This window comes from Heliangelus exortis, chromosome 2 (genome assembly GCF_036169615.1).
Source record: "Heliangelus exortis chromosome 2, bHelExo1.hap1, whole genome shotgun sequence".
In the NCBI taxonomy this organism is placed as follows: domain Eukaryota; kingdom Metazoa; phylum Chordata; class Aves; order Apodiformes; family Trochilidae; genus Heliangelus; species Heliangelus exortis.
In genome coordinates this window covers 120,274,565-120,295,113 of record NC_092423.1, presented here as the reverse complement: position 1 = coordinate 120,295,113, position 20,549 = coordinate 120,274,565, and the positions used below count along the sequence as shown (strand labels likewise).

Below are 20,549 nucleotides of genomic sequence, written 5' to 3'. Positions count from 1 at the left end.
CAGGCAGGGGAATCAAATGATTGGAAACTCATTCCAGTCCCCCGAAGAGTTCAAATGCAAGTGAGATAATTACCCTTGACGAAAAGTAAACTTCGAGGGAAAATATATGCCTTTCCCCCCTCGTAAATTAAAAGCCCGCGAGAGAGAAGATTTGAGTATTCAGAGCTGTAATGTTCTCCTGACCCCCATCAAGGCGGAGATTACATTATTGTCCTCCACAGCAGAAGGCGGAGAGGAACCCCTCGAACCCGAAGAAAGACACCTCAAAGAGTATTGACGGCCCTCCAATGATATCCTATTTAGGAGCCTCACAAGCGAGCACCCTAGGCAGTTTAAAGATTATCCCTCCTAAAAGATCTTTGAAGATTATGCTAATAACTGCAGATTACAAGAGTTTACTGCGAGAGCCGAGAAACAAAAACAGCCTCGTGGCGGTTGCCCATGGTAATTTTCCGCCTCGCTTTTCAGATGATTTGTCCCCGTCCCCCCCCCCCCCGCCCCTTCCCCTCGGCTGTTCCCCTCATTAGCAGCAGAATGAAGCGGGAAGGGGGGCGGGGGGAGAGCTCCGGCTGCCCCTCTCTGCCTAACGAGAGGGGGCTGCGGAGCGCGGGGGCAGAGGGGAGCGGCAGTGGCCGGACCGGGCAGGGCCAGGCTGGGCAGGGCAGGGCCAGGCCGGGCAGGGCAGTGCCGGACCGGGCCGGGCCGTAAGGGCGGCGCGGGCTCTGTGCGAGACCCAACCGCGCCACCTAGCGGCCCCGCAATTCCCTGCCCGCTGTGGCCCCGCGCTGGCTGCGGCCCCGGGCACACGGAAGTCGCGGGGTGGTGGCAGCTGGAGTCAAGGCGGGGGACACCGCCCCAGCCAGTAACGAGATCCTGGAAGTGAGGTGGGGAGCAAACTCCTTCCAGCGTGCCGAAGTGTCGCATGCGAGGCGTCCCACCTATTAGAAGAGGAAAGACCGGCAGCCGGGGGGTTTCACGCTGCCTGAATGATTCGTTTGCTTCCGGCCACCCCCGAACTTGACCCTTTCACCCCACAAATAGTTATGATGTAGATCGGTAGAGTGTAAGAGCCGGGGTCTCTGTCCTGTTTGTTCCACCTGAACCATGTCAGCGATCCTATCAATTGTTTTTCCCAGAAAGAGCACATCCTCTGATGATGCAGAGGGTGAGAGGCAAATCATTGTCTGGGAAGTGTCAGTAACAGAGCGGTGGTGAATATGTGGAAGTACAAATCCTGTTCAATTTGTTTGATTTTCTGATTAAAAATCCTGCCAGGCTAAGGCAGGAATAAAGGCTTGAAAGCACAAATGTACTTACTGAGGTAATGAGAACAAAGATAATTATTCCATAGGGGAAAATAGTAACAGCATATTTGGAGATACTACTTCGATCTTGTAGCTTAATCCAGGCCATGTTATGGTATGCTTTATGCAAATTGTGATTAATTTCTCTTCCTTCCAAAATACAGTAAGGAGATGTATGTATGAAGAGATTAATAGAAAAATATTTCTGTTATTTTAAGCACTGCACAATGTATCACAATCTAAAAGCACTGGTTTCAGAAGATCAACTTTCTCAGGATTGTTGCTTGGTCTACACTTGAGAAGTGTATTGTTCTATCATTATTTGATGTCTTTAATATGATACAGAATATGCCTCCTGCTTATTTATAAAAATTATGGAGAGGGTTTAAATACATAGCAGTTTCAGCATGGATGCATATGTGTTAGTCTGCATGCTCTGTCCAGTGCGGGCTATTCTGAAAGGATCTTTACTCAAGTGCAGTCCTCTAAATTTGAGTGTGTTATGGACAACTTAGAGTGTTCCCAGGAAGTACAGGTCCTGGGAGATACCTTAGAAACTGTAGAATAGGCAAGCAGAGGATATTGCTGTTGAAAGAGATTTCAACAATACCAGTGTGAGAACGCAGCAAGACTCAAACAGCCTAGAACAGAGATTAACAGGATGAGTATGCATCTGATGCATAATTTGTACACAAGTAGTTCTACTTCATTGGTTCAGTTAGGGATGATTGAATCAAAAATGTAGGCAAGGCAAAAGAAAATTATCTTTTACTGATAAGTGAGTATAACTCACACTGTGTATACTGATAAGCAGCATGTATAGATTCATATTGACAATGTAGATGTGGCATATAAAAATCATCTTGCTGGGAATTGGGAATAATTCAGTCATCATGACATCAACTGGATGAAACTCGTGCAATGTTTTCAGCTTGACTCTGCAGGTAAAAAGCACCCTAGAAGCCTAATGAACCATTTAAACAAGTTCTATTTGTGTGTGTTAATAATGAAAGTTAAAAGTAAATGGTCTGCCTAGGCTCTTTGTACCTGTGTTCAGGTAGATGCAGAGAGGATGAGGCAAATCACCTAAATCTTAAAGTTTACCAGCTATTTTTATAGCATCCCAGAATGTATTGGTTTTGGCACTGCATAGAAAGAATTACAGAATAGCTTTAGAGCCTATTTTGGGTATTAAGTTGTTAAAGAATTTTTTTAACTTTATTTGTAGCTTATCACCTTTTTGTTTCAGTGGAGGTACAGACTCATGGCAATACTTGTGTTTTTATTTATTTTTCTTAGCTACCTTTCAAGTCCTGCTTAATTCACAGTCACCACAGTGATTCACAGATCACCAGCTGAGGAATATTGCTTTATGAAAATGCAAACCAACTCCTCCTGGCTGGTTTCAGCTGATCCAGTTGCACTTTAACCACTTCAACATAGTCAGCTCAGAAACACATGGCTCAGGTCTGAAGGAGAAGACCTGATGTTGGCCACAGCAGCTGAGACTGAAGGGGCTGAACCAGATGAGTGCTAAAGAGCCCTGCGAGCCCCCCCCTTGCTCTAAGCACTTTTTTCTAGGTTGTCCACTCCTATCTGAAAGCTTCCATTTTTTGAGGTCTTGCACCAACCATGTCACAATGAGGTCCAGCTTGACTTAAAGATTGTGTCAACTTGTATGCTTTAGAATCAGATGATTCTTACAATATGGGACATGCACTCAGTTACAATAGGAGAACTGAAGGGGGGATATAATGTTCAAAAAACAGATAAAAAGAGGACAGGAAACTTGCAGCAGAAGCTGAGTGGCCTTCTGGGTCAGTTTTGGTGTTGGAGATTTTGCAAGTATAACTTCAGTCATCTGTGAGGGGGAGAACCTCTGTCTGTCTTCTAGTACTGAACTCACCAGATCCAGAAGGAACAGACTGCTTTATATGTACCCCCAGCCTTGTATGTGCTGCTAAAATTATCAGAGCTAGTAGGAATGCAGCTACAACTGTTATTCTAATATATTCTTCATGCATGGTACAGAGTACAGCAACATTCAGAACACATGATCAAACCCTACTATGTTCCTATTTATTTTAATAATATAAGACAAGTTTGTTTCTGAGGTAATTAAAAAAATTGAGAAAAACAGGATTTTAATAAGTTTTTGATATTTAAGATAACTATAAATCTAAAACTCCATATTTACATTTTCAGTAAGAACCACGTGACACAATGTAGTCTACCTGAAGTCTAACCTAAAGCCTAACCACAGTATCTGCATTCTTACCTTCTTGATGATGAACCTAAAGCTGTAATTCTTTTGAATGTATTACTTAAAGCTAAAAGTTTAAAGCTGGATAAAAAAAATATACAAGCAAGCAACGCTTACGATTGCTAAGAGACAATATATTTACATATTAAATAATTTGTAAAATTCCATTGCTAACCCCAAGAATTAGGTCATCACCATAAAAATAACTACACCATATAGATCATATCACACAGTATAAGTTAATGTTTGCTAATTTTCTGTGTATTTTTTCACACTTATTTGTAGAAACAAGCATTTTCTTTCAAGGAATGGGAGAGATTGGTGCATGTTTTTGCCAGCTTAACACTGGGATGTTTTAGTGAAGTACTCAGATTGCTTTTTCCCTGGAAAGTTTGTATGTGTAATTTTATGACATGCTAACATGAGTGAATTTCAGAGTTTCCACCTTTCCCTGAGAAACAGAAACAAAAAGACCATTTAAGTCACAATGATGTGTGTTGGTTAGAAAAATGGAACGCATCAAACTCATTACAAAATAGCTGTTTTAAGAGTTATTGGTTTGTCCCTGTAGAATAAAACATGTAAACCAAAAGAGGCATGCTGGACAAGAGTACAGTGAAAGGAAATTATCTCCCCAGTGTGGAAAACATTGGATCCTCCAAGAAAGATGTCCTTTGGGAACAACTGCTTCTCTATTGTCTATGCTACCATCACCATGGAACAGTTAATTTGTCCCTGAGGGATGCTCTATATATATATTTAAACATTTGTATAGATGTACTACTTCCTCTGCTTTCTCTGTAGACTTACTGTGTGATATTACGCCAAGTTTTTTAGTCTGTCTGTGTTCCAGCTCCTGATTCATGTATCTGGTGTAATAGGGTATTCCTCCTGTTGGGACAAATAAAAGTTCTGGGGAGAAAGCCAGACTCAAACAATAAAGGAAGAGGTCCTAGACTCCCTGAAGATGAAACTGTATGCTTCACAGGTCTAGCACAGAGCTTCAGATAAGAATACAGAGCATGCATGGAAGTAGACCTGAGATCTAGGACCTGTGTTTCATCTGAACTATTGATGTGCCCCAGATTCATCTTCTGTTATTTTGGTTGAGCCTCGAGGGTGGAGATTTGTATGAGGAAGTGAATTTGAGACTTGCATCTCTACTGAAGCATCGCTTTCCGATACCCTTCATCACACAATGTTGTGTGAAACAGGGAAAGGGATTTAGAAATGTGAATCTTAAATGAGCCCTATGACTAAAGAAAATTTCAGATGGAATTTCTTGAGAAATCTTGCTTTCAAAAAGTATCCCATCCTGACTTGCAAATAAACAAAAGTGACTGAATCAAGTTACCATGCTGAATGCGCTGATAAAAGAAACTCTGTCCAGGGAAGAACAACTATGTACATGCTGTAGAGCCACGGTCAAAGTTCAGATAGATTGGGTAGATTTGTACCAATTGAGTTATATTAATGTATTGTCTTGTTTTTTGACATTTGAATACACGTGGAGTAAAATATATAGTTCACAGAGGTTCATGCCTTAATTATGGCAATTGCGCTAATCACAGAGGCAGAACATTTCTGTATGCACATGGATACTGGAATAGTAAACTTTTTCAGTAGAAGACTCCTCTTTCTTTGCTTTCATTCAAAGTCCTTAACTATGGTTTTAATGCTTCACAGAAGGCACCTGAAAGAAGAAATTATGTCTATTCTTAATTTCATTCTTTTGCAATTTTACCAGTTTGAAGTCCAACTCTTTGCAGTAGTTTCTGTGGCTTATATTTTGAGAGAGTGTGTAAAGTGTAAACTATTTTATTTCTCTGTAAATGTCAGGAGAGTATAAATCAATAATGAAGTGGTAACTGTGCAATTAACTCGTGTCACCCTTGTACCTTCACATTAGCATCACTGAGAATGGTATTACCCTTTCACTGACCTCAGTAAAAGCAATAACATCCTTTTCTGCTAAAGTTAATTTTTTTAAGTGAACTTAACACTCCTGAAAGGTGATAGATTGACAATCCTGTAAAGTGAAGTTCCTTATTTGGTCATTGACTAGGTACTGTATGGGTAGTATATAGTTTCACAAACTACCTACTGATCCAACCCTGTCCCAGAAAGATAAGAATGGAGACAGGTACTTCTTCTTTCACCCATTTCATTGCCGCACCAAAACTGAGATGTTAGTTGTCAGGGTAGTTTCTGATGCACTTGCTATCAATTAGCAAACAGTTTGAATTCCAATTAATTTTCAGCAAGCAACCACGCATTACTGTGATCAGTATTGACAGCAGGGAGATGGCCACCACAGACCCACAAGTGTAGGCCCCGCATCCTGTCACCAATCCCCTAAACTGTTTCATTTGCAAAATGGCATCAAATAGCAGTTCAGAAGGCATCAGGATGCCCTTGAGACAACCGAGGAAGTTAAATGCAATGTAATAGCCTTCTGTCAAGATGGTAGTAAGACTTTGAAAGCTTTATGTATATTGGTGGAAACTGAGAAAATTCAGCTAACAAGCAAGTGGAATTTCATTACTCTGACAAGTATATATTCATGTATGAATTTTACACCATCATATAGTACTAGTCAGGTCTGTGTATATTTACCAGAAGTTGGAACGGTAATGGCACTCTGGACCAGTGTTCTGTCTCCTTTATAGTAAAGTTTTTCCTCATTGACGTGGAACTTCCTGTGTTCCAGTTTGTGTCCATTGCCCCTTGTCCTGTCACAGGGCACCACTGAAAATAGACTGCCCACCCTTCAGACATTAATAAGATCTCCACTTAGTTGTCTCTTTCCAGACTAATCAGTCCCAGGACGCTAACCCTTTCCTCTTAAGACAGGTGTTCCAGTCCCTTGATTATCCTTGTACCCTTTGGTTTTATGGGAAGGCTGCAAATGAGCTACAGTGCTATCTATGCTTTCTACTCCATTCCTTCTCTGGACAATGAAGTGACAAGAGCTAGAGGGTATTTTGGACATACTGCATGTAGTCAGAACTGCTGGAAGTATTCCCACCAATTTCAAGTCCTAGTTTTTACAGTTGAGTGTTACTTGAAGCTCTTTTAGGCCTTAGGTCTTTTGAAATGTGACAAGAGTAAAACAGGAGTAAATATTTGGAGGATGGGATTTTTTAAAAGGTTGCTGAGACTTACATGTATCTTCCACTAAATGTATTGAAGGATGTGTTTCCAACCCCTCAGATACTTTTTAAAAGATTTCTGCTTTGGCTTCATGTAATATTGTCTAATTTGGGATATGTCCAATGAACTAGATTGCAGAATGCTGTTGTGCCACGTTACACTGGTGGGTATTTTTGTGAAATGGGTTCCTGGGCTTCCTTCAGGATATTTGCATATGTAGTATCTTTTCTTATATTTAAATCCAACCACTCCTCAGTGTGTCTTCTCATTAATTGTACATTGGAAAAAAGAAAAGAACACTGTGACCTGTGTATGTGTTGTACTTAGTGAGAACCTAGGGAATTATTTAATGAATTAAATCACCTCAGATATTTCTTCTACATTCTTGAATAGCCCACCAGATCCCATATGCCTGTAGAAATTGCTATAGGGCTCAGGTGGTCCTTCATTAGCTATAATGTAATTTAATTTCTTCCATCTTTATGCTGAAAGTACCTTCAAAAAAAAGCTTGATGGCATAATTCTCAGTGGCCATAATTAACAAACGAGGTAGAGGTAGGACAAGAACCCACATTTATGAGCACAGAAGAGATCCATGTAGGTGGCAGACATCACAGTGTTTACCCAGTGGCAGCAAGCAAGTGAACTCAGCTGTCATTGGCAGTACCCCCTGCAGGGACAAAAGGTAGTGCTAATTAAAACTCACTATGCACAAAAGGGCCATTCCTAATGAACATTTACTGATGAGATGTTTAGCTGTGTCTCTTGCATCTTCAAATGCATTAAAAGTAGCTTTGATGAGAGATTTCTCTTCTCGGGAAGAGTTGTCAGTTTTCCTGGAGGATTTCAGTCAGTCCTTTGCTTTCTACATGGAACCGTGCAGTGACAGGCAGAGCACAATGAAGTAGAAAATGTCTCTTAAAAATATTGAAATTTTGCAAAATAGATTCATCCTGAATTTTGAGTTATGTTGTCAGGAACTACTCTGGAGGTGGAGAAGAGCTCCTCTCTCTTCTTCCAGGTTGTCATGGGGGTCTGAGGAGATGACCTCTGCAGGTCATCTGTGAGTCTGAAAATTTCTGTACTTCTGTGAAGGACAACTAATGTGGTATATGCCCATGAACACAAATGAGTTAATCTCATAAGAAGTATAATGTTGCCAAAGTCAGTGGTAAAATTCCCTTCGCCTTCAATGGAAACAAAATGACTTTTGTGTGTGGTGGGATGTGCTATTTTTTTCACTGAATACATTAGGGACCGAGCAGGCAAACATTACCATACAATTGTAACAATTGTGTATCACAGCTCCACCCTGACACGTACTGACAGCCATAAGCATGCTTTGACTTACAGATCTTCTGTAAATACTTGCTCTGGTTCACCACCAGGTCATACTGCAGCCGAAGAATACTATTACATCTGTCTTTTTCTTTTTTGCTATGGGTTTGAATCTGTCCTCAGGGCAAGACCAGACCTGAGATGTGCAGCATGTTCTGGGATCCCACATGCCAGGGTGTGCCTGGTGTGTTTGCGTGGTAGAGAGCTGCCAGGCAGCTCGGAATAACCCTCTTTCAGAGAAGAGGCAAAAAATCTTTATTTGTCTTTGAACACTAGTTTTGGGTATCAAGGTATCAGCAGATATTATTTACATAACCAGATAGAGTTAGTCACTTGACTGCTGCCAGAATTCAATGTATTCACTCAATGCCTGAGAGTCTTTGAAAATTCTCCCTGCCTGCACCCTGCTCTGCCCCATGTGTGCTGTGAAAGTCTTGAAGTAAGGATAGAGTTTACGGGAATAACTGAAGCTGCGAAATAAGCCTGTTTTACAAGGGTTTTCAGTGTTACAGACAGACTTTCAGGTTTCAGCTTTGCAGAAATGCACCCTGAAAGCACTTTCACTGTTAAAGGGTATCTGTGCAAGCCCTTGGCAAATGGGGAGTAGTTGATCACTTGCATTTCTTACAGTAAACACTAGATGGCCATGTGGCCTTTTACTTCTTGTCATGTTAAAAGTTAATTACGAAAAATCCCCTGTGGTGTTCTTGATGACTATGAATAATATCACATGAGGAAGTTGTTCTAGAAGATTTAGCCCATGTTCGACTGATTGCAGCAGGATCAGAATTACACAATCCCATGTATACCTGATACCTATGCAGTGTCTTATATGAGACATAGTAAAAACTAATTTTTAAAAGTGTCTTCTTATGAAGGAAAAAGCCCACTTCTGATAGCAGGTCCAAAGTAACCTATCAAAGTATGTTCTGGTGTTGCAACATAGCTTATTTTCATGAAGGAAGATTGCTTCACATTATGAGTGAATATTTACAAACCTATATATTGCTAATTCCTAAGTTACGAGGAAGAGGTGTTTCATACCTATCAGTCTATAAGAAGATCTGAATGCTATGGATAATTTGCATTTTCAAAGGAATTTTTGAGAACAAGCATTACATTAAAGGAAAGAATTCATCATCTTGACACATGTTGCTCTAGGATGTTTGCTTTATCCTTTTGTAATGCATAGCTTTTTTTTAATGCCATTGTAACTTCTTTAGATTTATTTGTAAGCCTTGAATCATTAAAGGGATTGAATGAAATTACTATCCTCCTTACATTTCCATATAAATATTAAGGTATTCTTTCATTTTAAAAGCAATAGTTTTCTAAAATTACTATTAACAAAATGGAACAACATTCTTTCTGTTTTTAACTTATTAGCAAGGCCTTTGACTTCCACAGGTTTAATACAGTTCATACAGATTCTTTCCCATGCTTTTATTATCTATTACAGAAAGGATAGTAATTTTCTGTAATCTGTTCTTGCTTCATTGTATAGTAAGAGGAAACTTCTATGGAAATCCATTGCCCATGGAACCCGTAGCATTTAAATGTAGAGATAATAAAAATGCTCTATGTATAAATCAGAAATATGTAATATGTTATAAAATAATATGTATCTATAGAATTATGCATCAGTGTTCCCTTTCTGTCTTAAACAAGACATTCAAAAAAAGGAATTAAACACTATTCACATAAAACCTACTGTAGAATCTGAGACAGACTGATTAATTCTTTGTTGTTCCCTACATCACTGCACATTCCAGAGCTGTTTAATAATAGAAATTATTAAGTTCTCTGAAATTCTCCTTGGAAAGCTATCCCTGCTTATACAGAAAATGCATACACCCTCTGTGACTTCTTTGGCTATAAATTAGTTTAGATAGATTTTTATTGATGAAGGTCGGTAAATTTTGGTAGATGTGGGATTAAAAATGCATTTCTTACTTAGGATATTTCTTGATACCTATGCTAAATACCTTCAAGATGTTAGATCTTTATGTTTTGCCTAAAGATTTGAGGTGAATTGTTAAAGCAGTTTTCTGGATTTTAGGCAGATGGCTTGTTCTTCGTTTATGTTAGCCTCGAGTGGCAGATCTTTATTGACCATAAATTTCTGGCACTCTTATAGTGCAGCTGCTTTACGTTTAATATTTGGATGGCAGAATGCTCAACAGTATTGAAAGCCAAGGAATTGGATTTGAGTTTAATGCACTGCTTATTACTCTCAAAGAGCTATTTATTTCAGGGGGGATCAACTATGTATGAAGGCTGTTATATCAAACCAATGAGCAGTCCTCTGCTGTAGATAGAACATGCCTGTGTTTTAAAATCTTCAGGGCAAATACATTGTTACCCCAGGTAGTTCCCATTACCTTTTAATGGGTAGATTTGGACTCTTGTATTTTGCTGTTTTCAAAATGTGTTTGGCAGCTGTGAGCAACTTTCAGTCAGATTCCAACACGCTTCAGCAGGCAACCCTAATCTGGTCCACATTCAGTGTTGGCCCTGCTTACAGCAGGAGGCTGGCCTAGATGGCCTCCTGAAATCCCTTCTAATATGAATTATTTGCTGATTCAGTAACTTAATTTGCATTCCTGTGCAAATCTTGTATGACTTTTTATGTCTTCCTATTAGTTCTTACCTTTTTAAAACTATGATTTTCTTCCTATTCTGGGAGAAAGCAGAAGTTATGGAGGATTTAGTTTCCAGACCATGAAGTTGGTCTCTAAGACTACATTTATGCTGCGGAATAAAACAGGGGTTGAGCATGAAGCTGAGTGCTAGATCACGATTTTTCTTGCTATTTAACTTTTAGTATATTCATTGGCACAGTTTAGCCCCTTCCAGGTAGAGATTTGCTTGCCAGCTAACAGACTTACTCCTGGATGTGCTTGCACAGGTGGATATTCCCGTTAGGCCATTCCCAGAAGGTAGAGAAGATGTTACCTTCCTTGGAGGGGAAGAGAATTTTCCCTGGAGATACAAGATATGTTCTGATGCTCTGAGGATCACAGTGAAATGTCCGCTCACATTAGAGCAGGTACCAGACCCATTTGCAAGTGCAGACATAAACTTGTAGAAGGTTGCAGGTAGAGTATTGTTGATTGAGAAGAAATGGGGCTTGGGGGAGACCTTTGTTCAGAAATTTTATTAAGTATGCAGATTTTCTACTGCTGGGCACTTTATTCAACGGTGTAAGAGGCGAGTGAAAATTAAGGATGTTTGGTAACATAGAAATAAGCTTAAAAGACAGACATTTCTCACTTCAAAGGTCAGCAAGTGAACGTAACAAATTCAACCGTTCCTTAAATGCCTTTCAGTAGCTGACTGCAGTAAAGGTGAACTATGCTGGAACCTAATCAGAACTATTATTACTAAATCTAAACTCTGCTTGCCCTATTAGGACAGCTGTTTCCAAGATTGTTTCCTCTTGCTTGAGGAGGAAGCCCTCTAACAAGATGTGACTAGCACTATCTAGTCATATATCTTGGCTGATAGGTGGTAGAATTGACTGTTTGCTTGCTTACAAGATCTTAACTTTTCCAACTTGATATTCTTTGGGTGGGTTGCCAGAGAGATGAACATTTGTAAAGAAATTTGCCAGATCCTTTCTTTTGGTTTGAAGTTCTAAAGGACTTTTGGAAAGGCACCAGCATGTCCAGCAGCCTCCTGTAATATAAGTAAATCACAAATATCAGCAAGGCTTTGTTTTCTCTCCTGTACTGGAAAGGGTACTGAAAATACAAGGAATGTCTGTCAGTTTGACATGTTTTAACAAGTCGTTTATGGACTTGACTTTGACAGTAATTATTTACTGAAACCTTCATGTTCCTAATATTTATAGGATTTGGATTTACTTGCAGCAGCTTGTGAGTTTCTTGATTTGCAGAATCAATAGGTGGAAGGTTATGCTGACTTTGCAGTGTTAGCAACCTTTGCAATGTCTTGCTGCTATGTTTACCAGCAAGTTTTGTTAGGGTCAGGTTCCTATTTGATGACCCACTGGAAGAAAATTAATCCTAGAAGAAGTCTTCATAAGCAAAATACAAATTTTTGATGACAGCCTTCATATTTTCTCAATCTGCACTTTTTACTTGCAAAGTAACCATAATGTGCAAGGTAACAGAAATGTCAGCTTTTGGCACTGGCTGTGTAGTAAATCCTTGAATTAGAGCCTCAAACAGGCTGAGCATGGAATGGAAGACTTTCTAATCCTATGGGATACAAGTTGTACTGAGGGAAAGTAGAAAACAGATTATGCATTGAGCAGCACACATTAGGTAAAACTATAGCAACCTTTCCAGATGCTATCCTAAAACATTACCTAGGCAGCATCAAAATAACCAGGTATTGTCTTTGTGGAGAGAGAGGCCTGTAAACATACTTTTTTTTCAGCATGGATGATATTTCCATGTTTTCTCTACAATGTTGGTTTTTAAATCACTGACAGTTCAGTAAGGTTGTTTAATAAACCCAGTGTTGTAGCTGTTGATTCCACCAGGTCCTCCCTGCATGGACGTCACAGGTTATAAGAACAATCATATTTAATTTCATGAAATGGATTACTTGGGTAGGTTTCCTGAGCTTGCAATTCAGTGTAACTACTCCACAATGCAGGTGGCACTTGGTGGTAGTGCAGAGTATATGCTCATTCTCAAGTGACAGCCCTCTGTCTCAGTTGAGTTTTCTAAAACACCAGGAGATGAATGTTTCTGTGATCACCAGCACCTCATATTTGCAATTTATTTTTTTTGCATGTTTTTTGTATCTTCTCACCATATGGTCTATATTCCTCTTCAGGATGCATTGTGACAGATTTATTAACCTATCCTAGCCCAGAGACTCTGAGAATGTTTCAGTATTATTAATTATCTGTGTTACAACCACGTAGCTCAAAATTACTGGGCACACAAAACACTTCCTGGATCTTTCTAATAAACATTATGCAACTTCAGTAGTGATGTGCCAGCTGAAATTCTAAGCTGATAAGTCAAAAAGTGAGTTATAACTAAACAAACATAATCTTCCATGTAAAAAATAGAAAGGTAAGAATACCACGCTGCTTTGTGAAAAGGCAGGGAAATAAATCTCTTGCTTCAGAAATCAATCCCAGTTTATTTTACATTCTTCTAGTGCAAGATGATATAGTACAACATACCTACTTCCCCACTGCCTTTTGTGGTTGCATGTGGGGTTTCACTTTTTCTGTCCAGAAAATTATTTTAAATGGTAAATGATTCTGAGGAAATAAAGTTTTATTTAAATAAGACAAATCATCTGCTTCAGTGTTTCCTGAACTGATGGTCACAGTTTTGAATGAACCACTGTGGTAAACCTATATTCACAGCTTTATACAACCTAAGAGAATCCAGTCATGAGTAGAATATTAGTAAAGAGGTGAGGAAACTTTTTGCTTAATGTGTGTCCAAACTCTTATATAAATCAATACTATATTCTGAAATGTTTGAGGTATGATTTAACTTGGCTTTCTCAGTTAAATTTTCAGTTTTTATCAAATTAACTCTCAAGCTAATTCTGAGATCTTACTATACTGTCTGCTTTGCTTTACTGATTACTATCTGTGTGCCTTAAAATCTCAGAAGTAAATAAGATTTTCCTTCTCTGAGGATATGCACCATGATGTGCACTCAGAGAAGTACCCTGTGGGCAGAGCTGGCAGATTACTACTTTTTTTGAAATTCATGTTACTGGCTAGCTACTACAAACATTAAATTGCAATATGTAGTCATCTTTTATGTATCCAAAGACTATAAAATACCATAAGCAATGAAACATATTATTTCTTCTTTGTATTGGTCATGCTTATCATATCAGTATGAGAATTCTTTGCATCTTGATTATATTTCCCTGTTCATTGTTTAATGTTAAAATTAATTAATTTTATGGTCTATTGCTGTTTGTAGTGTTCATATTAAAAAACAGAGGAGTTTACGTTGTTATTTTTTAGAAGTCATGAAGTTTGTCAGCTATAAGCATTTAAAAGCTAGAAACTCCAGCTTTTCTCCGGGGAAAAATAGCAACTTTTTAAGCAATTTCTATGGCAAACTAAGGTCTAAGAGACTGTTACCATATATCAATGTAAGCTCATACCTAGCCATTTCTAGCCAGAGGAATATACGTACAAAATAAAGAACAAAGCAGCACTGGAAAGGAATATTGGTATGGAATTTACTAGTTATTCAAACATTTGCAATACAATTTCCATCTCCCTCCTGTCAGACTAAAATAACCCTGTGTTTTGGAGCATGATTTTTAATCTAAATAATTTTCTTGATTCACTTCACAAGGCAGCCTCATGAACAATTCTGTGGGTATAACTGATATGACACACTGAGCTGTAGGGTAGGAAATAGTAGTGGGAGACAGAGGGAAGGGGGATGAGAGTTTTTGAAGTATTCACCTCCTGTAATAACACATACTGGAGTGCTTGAACGCACTTCATTCAAGAGCCTTATAAAATATGCATGGTATTATAGGCTAAGCTGCTTGTGGAGCAAATAATACTCTTTAAGAGAAAGAGCTTGCACTAAGAAACATGAGTGCTGCTGTCCTCAAACCATGGGTACCATAATGTTGTAACCACTCTGTTACAGACAGAAAACACTGATGCAGATTTTCTTCAGCTGCTTGCAAGACCTCTGTTATGTCATAGCAGCTCTTTTACACTCACTCAATGACAATTTCCAATGTACCCACTGAGAAGGTTTTTTACATGATGCCTTTTGACACAATGCCTAAGACATTTGATAGATAGCATAGGGAGTTTTAGTATTGTGGAAGGTGCTATGACCAAGAACGAGTAATTCAGGGACTACTGACAGATGGACTGAAAAACCCCTGAAAAATACATCTGTCTTATTCACTATATCACACAATGATATTTTCTAGGAAATAAGTTTTTCATAACAACTCCTTCTTGATAGACCTTCCCTGTGACTTTTCTGCTATAACCTTCAGTGGTAAAGAGAAACTGGAATCAGTATTTATACTGAATTCATATTTATAAATTATTTTTAATGCCAAATTAAAGACTATTTCCACCAGAAAAAAGTGCACCTACACATTTTCTATTACTTCAGATTCAGTCATTCTTCCCTTGAGATCTCCATAGTAGTAGAATTTCCTCATTATTCACCCACAGGTTGAGACATCCATAGCTGAGCCATCAGCCTTCAGAGCAGGAGGAGCAGTAGAGGAAAATTACTTAAGTAGCATCACACTGTATCTTATGCCTTATTAGTTTAGATTTTTCCTCCTGAGTAATTTTTTTCCCATCCTTTACCTCTTGCAAGCCACATGCAATAGAAGATATCCTTAAGCCACCTTCTCATTCTGAAGTTGAACTTCAATATCAAAGGCACTGTTTGAGCCTTTGATATTGCCATACAGTACCCTGGTTTTCTATTTATGACCTCAGCTGACCTGTTTTTTTCCATGCATTGCCTCTTCAGTCTTTCTAAAGTGATCTTGCTTACCACTGTTTCTGATCTCCTGGCAGCCAGTATTTTAAAGACATTTTATGTTAGAGAGTGGGCATCGACCATCATGCTTAATAGTTACCAATGGACCTATCCATCACAAAAGTGGTCTGGTCCTTTTTCGAAGCCATTTATAATTTTGGCCTCCAAACATCCTGTGGTATTGAGTTCCGAGGCTTAATTCTCTCCTTTATGCATTTCCTTTTGCTTGTAAAATAATTTCTTTGCATGCTGCTTCCTCTTTGAGTGCAAAAGGTTTACTCATCATTCATTTTTATAGACCCCAATCATAGACTTCCTCAACTGTCTTGTCCCAGCTGAGCAGTCCTGGTTTACATAATTTCTGTTTATCTGTTTGCCAGTACTGATCATCTTTTCTTTCTGGTGTTTCTAGTTTTGCTGAAACATGTCCACAGTGAACATACAACTGAAGATATTACAGATCCCAGAGCTCAGAGTGTTAGGTGATGGAAGGGACCTTCAGAGATCATCAAGTCGAACCCCCCTGCCCAAGGAGGACCACCTAATGTAGGTCACACAGGAACATGTCCAGGTGGGTTTTGAATGAATCCAGAGAAGGAGATTCCACAACCTCGCTGCCTGTTCCAGTGTTGTGTCACCCTCACACTGGAAAAGCTTTTTCTCATGTCTACATTGAACCTTCTGTGCTCCAACTTACATTCATTACCCCATGTCCTGTTATTGGTCATCACTGAGAAGAGCCTGGCCCCATCATCCTAACACTCACCCTTTACATATTTAGTACATATTATTCCAGTTCAGACCTAAGCAGCAGTATAAGAATAATCTGTTATATTTCTGTTTTCAAAAGCTGAAGAGCTCAGTTACACATCTTGCCATAAACTCTTATCAGATGAAGAATGCTTAGATATATTTTTTCCTTTCCAGTAGTGTTTTAGATCTATTTCTTCACAAACTACCTAGATTAATTCTATTCTCTCTGCTTAAATGGATGTTTTTGTGCCTCTTTCAGAACTCAATTTCAGTTTCATAGGCCAAACTGCTTAAGCATGATGGATGATTCCATGGGAATTGGTCAATCTATTCTATTATTTTAAAACCCTCCTTGAAATGTATTTCTATTTCAGTTATTCTAGCAAATTGCTATGGTAGGTTTTTCATAGGATGTCTTTTAATTTCTTTCATGCTACTCAAAATGAATTTCAGCAACTTTAGTGGGTTTTTTCACACTACAAACCAAATCAGCTTTTTGGTAGTTTTACTGTATTTTATTAAGAAATGTCCATAACTACAGGTATCTCTTAGCTAAAGCTAAAACTAAGCTGAAGGTTTTTTAGCTTCAATGTGAAGGTTGTAAAACTCTTCAGCATACTGCTTCCAAGTGAACAAATCTTCCCCAGAAGCCCAGCCTGCAGTGTTCTATGATAGTTTTTAGATAGATGTTCTAAAATGTTGAAGCATTACAATTGAATCTCCCCTACATGCTTTGAAAAATGTTACATTTTCAGTCATGGGGATGTTTAAAGCAGAACTTCCTTATTCTATTTTAAATCTACCCTTAATATATAAAAATAAACACAGTCTGGATGATCACCATCTCATCTGATCCCACTCTGAGAGAGCAGACTCTCAATGTGTAAAGGATCTATGGCAGGTAAAAAGCCCCTTGACCTTCTCAGAGAGTTTTAACCTTGCACCCATTCAGAGATGCTGCAGATGCTTTGTGGATGTTTTAATTAATGGATTTACAGGTCTTATCATGTGAAATGACAAGTGAAATGTAATTTTTTGCAACTAAAATATGCAGGTATTTTATACTCTTTTTTTTTGTTTGTTTGTTTGTTTTTTGTTTTTTACAAGTAAATCTAATTTAGGTTGTTTTGTTTTGGTTTTTTTTTATTTCTTTGTTTCTGTTTTTTGTTTGTTTGTCTGTTTTAAATGTCAATTGTTTCATTTGGTAGTGTAATATTTTGGAGTGGCTTGGTTGTGAATTTGTTTTATGTAAAGACTTGCAACCACTTAGGTCAGCATTTGGTTGGCATCAGCAAGAATTAAAATTATCCAGTAAAATAAAATCTCCAATTCTTTCAAAGTCAGGGTAAAAAACCCCACTTCAGGTGACATTTGATACACAGGTGCACTTAACTAATAAAGTTAAATGAAAAATGCTCCAAAAAAAGGTGGAATTAAAAATAAGGATATGTGTATGTAGAAAAAGGAAATTAAGAAAACCCATTTTTTAAATTTTTAGCTAAGGTCCAGAGGTCCAAAACAAGTCCTGAAGAAGTTAAGAAGGTGTACTCAGTGTCAACATTTTCTGGCTTATTTTTTCATACTGTAACTGACCTACAGGTAATTCCCAGGGGGTGAAATAGATTCTTTTGCACTTGTTTCTTTTATAATCAGGAAAAGAAGCATCATAAAATGCCATAACTCTGGGCTCTGGGTGCTCAGAAGTTAGCTGCTCTAATTAAAAAGTGAATGTTCCCAATTTTTTGCCAAATAAAGCTCTTCTATAACAAATAACCTTTTGATGGGGAAACCACACTGTTTGGACACCAAAAAGTAATTTTAAGGCTTATCTTGAGTCTGTGCCATGGTAAATACAGGCTACAGCTTCTTGCCTTTCCTTTCTTTACTGAGGAAACAAAACAGACATATTTCAGCAACCCGCTTGGACAAATATTCTACTGTACAAGTAGCTACAATTTGGACTGACAGATTCTCTTCTAATGACATTTTTAGAAGGATTACATGCACTCTTACATTAGGCTGATGTTTCTATAGAATAAGGTTATAGCGCTTTTTCTATTATTAACCTAAATTTGCATTGCTTTTATGTAACTGCCACACCAAAAAAAAAGCTCCTTTTTGTCTGAATTCTTTTGGCCTTATGTTTTTTTTTTATTACTTTTTTTTCTGTTTTGATTTTTTTGTGATTTTTTTTCTCTTTTTTGTCATGGGCTTTCTTGTGTGTGTGCATGTGTGTTAAGTTTGAGGCTATTCAAGCAAGTTACATTTAAACTGAGGAGCTCGGAAAACTCAGTAACTATCAGGCATTTTGGAGACACACAAAATGCAGATGCTGATAGTTATGGACTTGGTTCCACTCATTACTAACATTAATTTAACACTATTTCAAGTAAATACAATGTCAGTCTGCAAACAGAACTATCTTTTCAAGAACACCCACAAGCAACACACTAACAGTGAGAGAAGCTGTAGCACCCTAACCTGCAAGCCTTGTTAAGTCATGCCTATAAATACACAACAGGTCATAGAATCATAGAATGGTTTTGGTTGGAAGGGACCATTAAAGGTCATCTAGTCCAAACTCCCCCCAAAATAAGCAGAGCAACTAAATCAGGTTGCTTAGACTCCCATCCTTGAATATTTCCAGGGGTGGAGCATCTGCAACTTCTGCGGGCAACGTGTTCCATTTTACACCCTCGCTGTTTCATCCTTATATCTAGTCTAAGTCTTTTAGTTTAAAACCATTATCCCTTGTCCTGTTGCTACAGGCAGTACTTATCCCCATCATTCTTGTACCTTTTTAAGTATGGAAAGGCTGAAAAAAGGTCTTCCCAGAGCCTTCTCTTCCCCAGGCAAAACAGCTCCAACTCTCTCAGCCTTTTCTCAAAGGAGAGATGTTCCATCCCTGCAATCATTTTTGTGTCCCTCCTCTGGATCAGTTCCAGAAGTTCCAGATATAAGGTTTCCCTCCACAGCCACTCAACTCCTTGACTTAAAAACCCTTTGGTCCTTTCCTTCATCTTGGAAGTACCTGATAAGGTGTGGTGAATCAAGTCTAATTCCCTATGTCTTAGGACGTAATGGCACAGCATCATATTTGAATATTTTTTGTTTATATCCTCAAATTCCTTGGTTTGATTGGGTTCAATCCTGAATACTGAACTCCTTTTAGTAAATTATCCAAATAAAAAGTCATCTTGACAAGATGCTGAGCATCTCCTTGTGGTCACCAGAAGGCAAGAACTGAGATCGTGTTGCGAGATACACTCAGCAGTTTGCAGATTTTCCTCTTGAGTGAATAAAGGTGAAAGCAGCTAGGCCACTAATGCAACAACATATCACCAAGATCAGATAGGTAACCCCAGGTCTGGGGGTTGCCAGCAATCCAAAATATTTATTACTTTCTGAGGGGCTTTTTCATATGTCAAGGTGCACATGCAATGTGTAATGTTATTCTCAGAAGCTAGAAAGTAATCATAAGCAATGTTGATTTGCCATCTTGGAAGATGCATTTAAAAGGGAAGAGGATGAGGTAACAAATATTTATATTTATATCCATACATCTTTATTTGTATGCTATTGTATTTCACAGGGTATATTAAACATTAAACTTTTGATGGTTCATTACCACAACAGGGCAAAAATTGCAAACAACACAGAACTGCAGGTAATCCATTTTTATGACAAGTTTTCAGTGTGAATGAGTAATAGCAAACATAAGACATTCTCATTACTGTATTCTCGTTGTCCTCCATAGATGGCACACCCAGGGCAATCTGTCCAGTTCTGTTTTTTGAAGAATTGTGTTTCATATTGCTACATATTCTTGAACAGACCAGTTATCTGAGCTGCCCACATCCAAAAATTAATGTAAATTTTCCTTTCTCAGACAGTTCAAGGAAGGCATGTCAACAATAAATTATAGTTAAAAGTATTTATGAAACATATAAATGCTTCAGAAAAATTAAAGTAATTCTGTAAAGTCTGGTTATTCAGATTCTATTTTGATGTTTATGCAAATTAGCATACAGTAAGGTTCTTATAAAGCATGTTTTTTTAATGAATTGCAGAACATATATTTATGAGCCATAATTAGAGCTCTTGGGAGCAGCATTACCTAAATCTAATTTGCTGACATGTCATCCTAAGGTCAAGTAAGTCTTTAAAGAAAAGAACTCTGGTAACCTGAGATCAGAGACTTCTAGATTTTTCTTCAGCTTTGTACCACTGCATATTTATGCATATGTT

General features: G+C 38.2%; 1 protein-coding gene across 1 annotated transcript in view; it reads right to left on the bottom strand.

Annotated features, from left to right (window-relative positions):
• Window positions 1–9,734, bottom strand: part of HNF4G (hepatocyte nuclear factor 4 gamma) — a 71,517-nt gene extending 61,783 nt beyond the window's left edge. The window contains exon 1 of the mRNA XM_071737810.1: window positions 9,729–9,734. The gene's annotated coding sequence lies outside the window, so the exon portion shown is untranslated. The remainder of the gene's footprint in view (window positions 1–9,728) is intronic.
• Window positions 9,735–20,549: the final 10,815 nt, after the last annotated feature.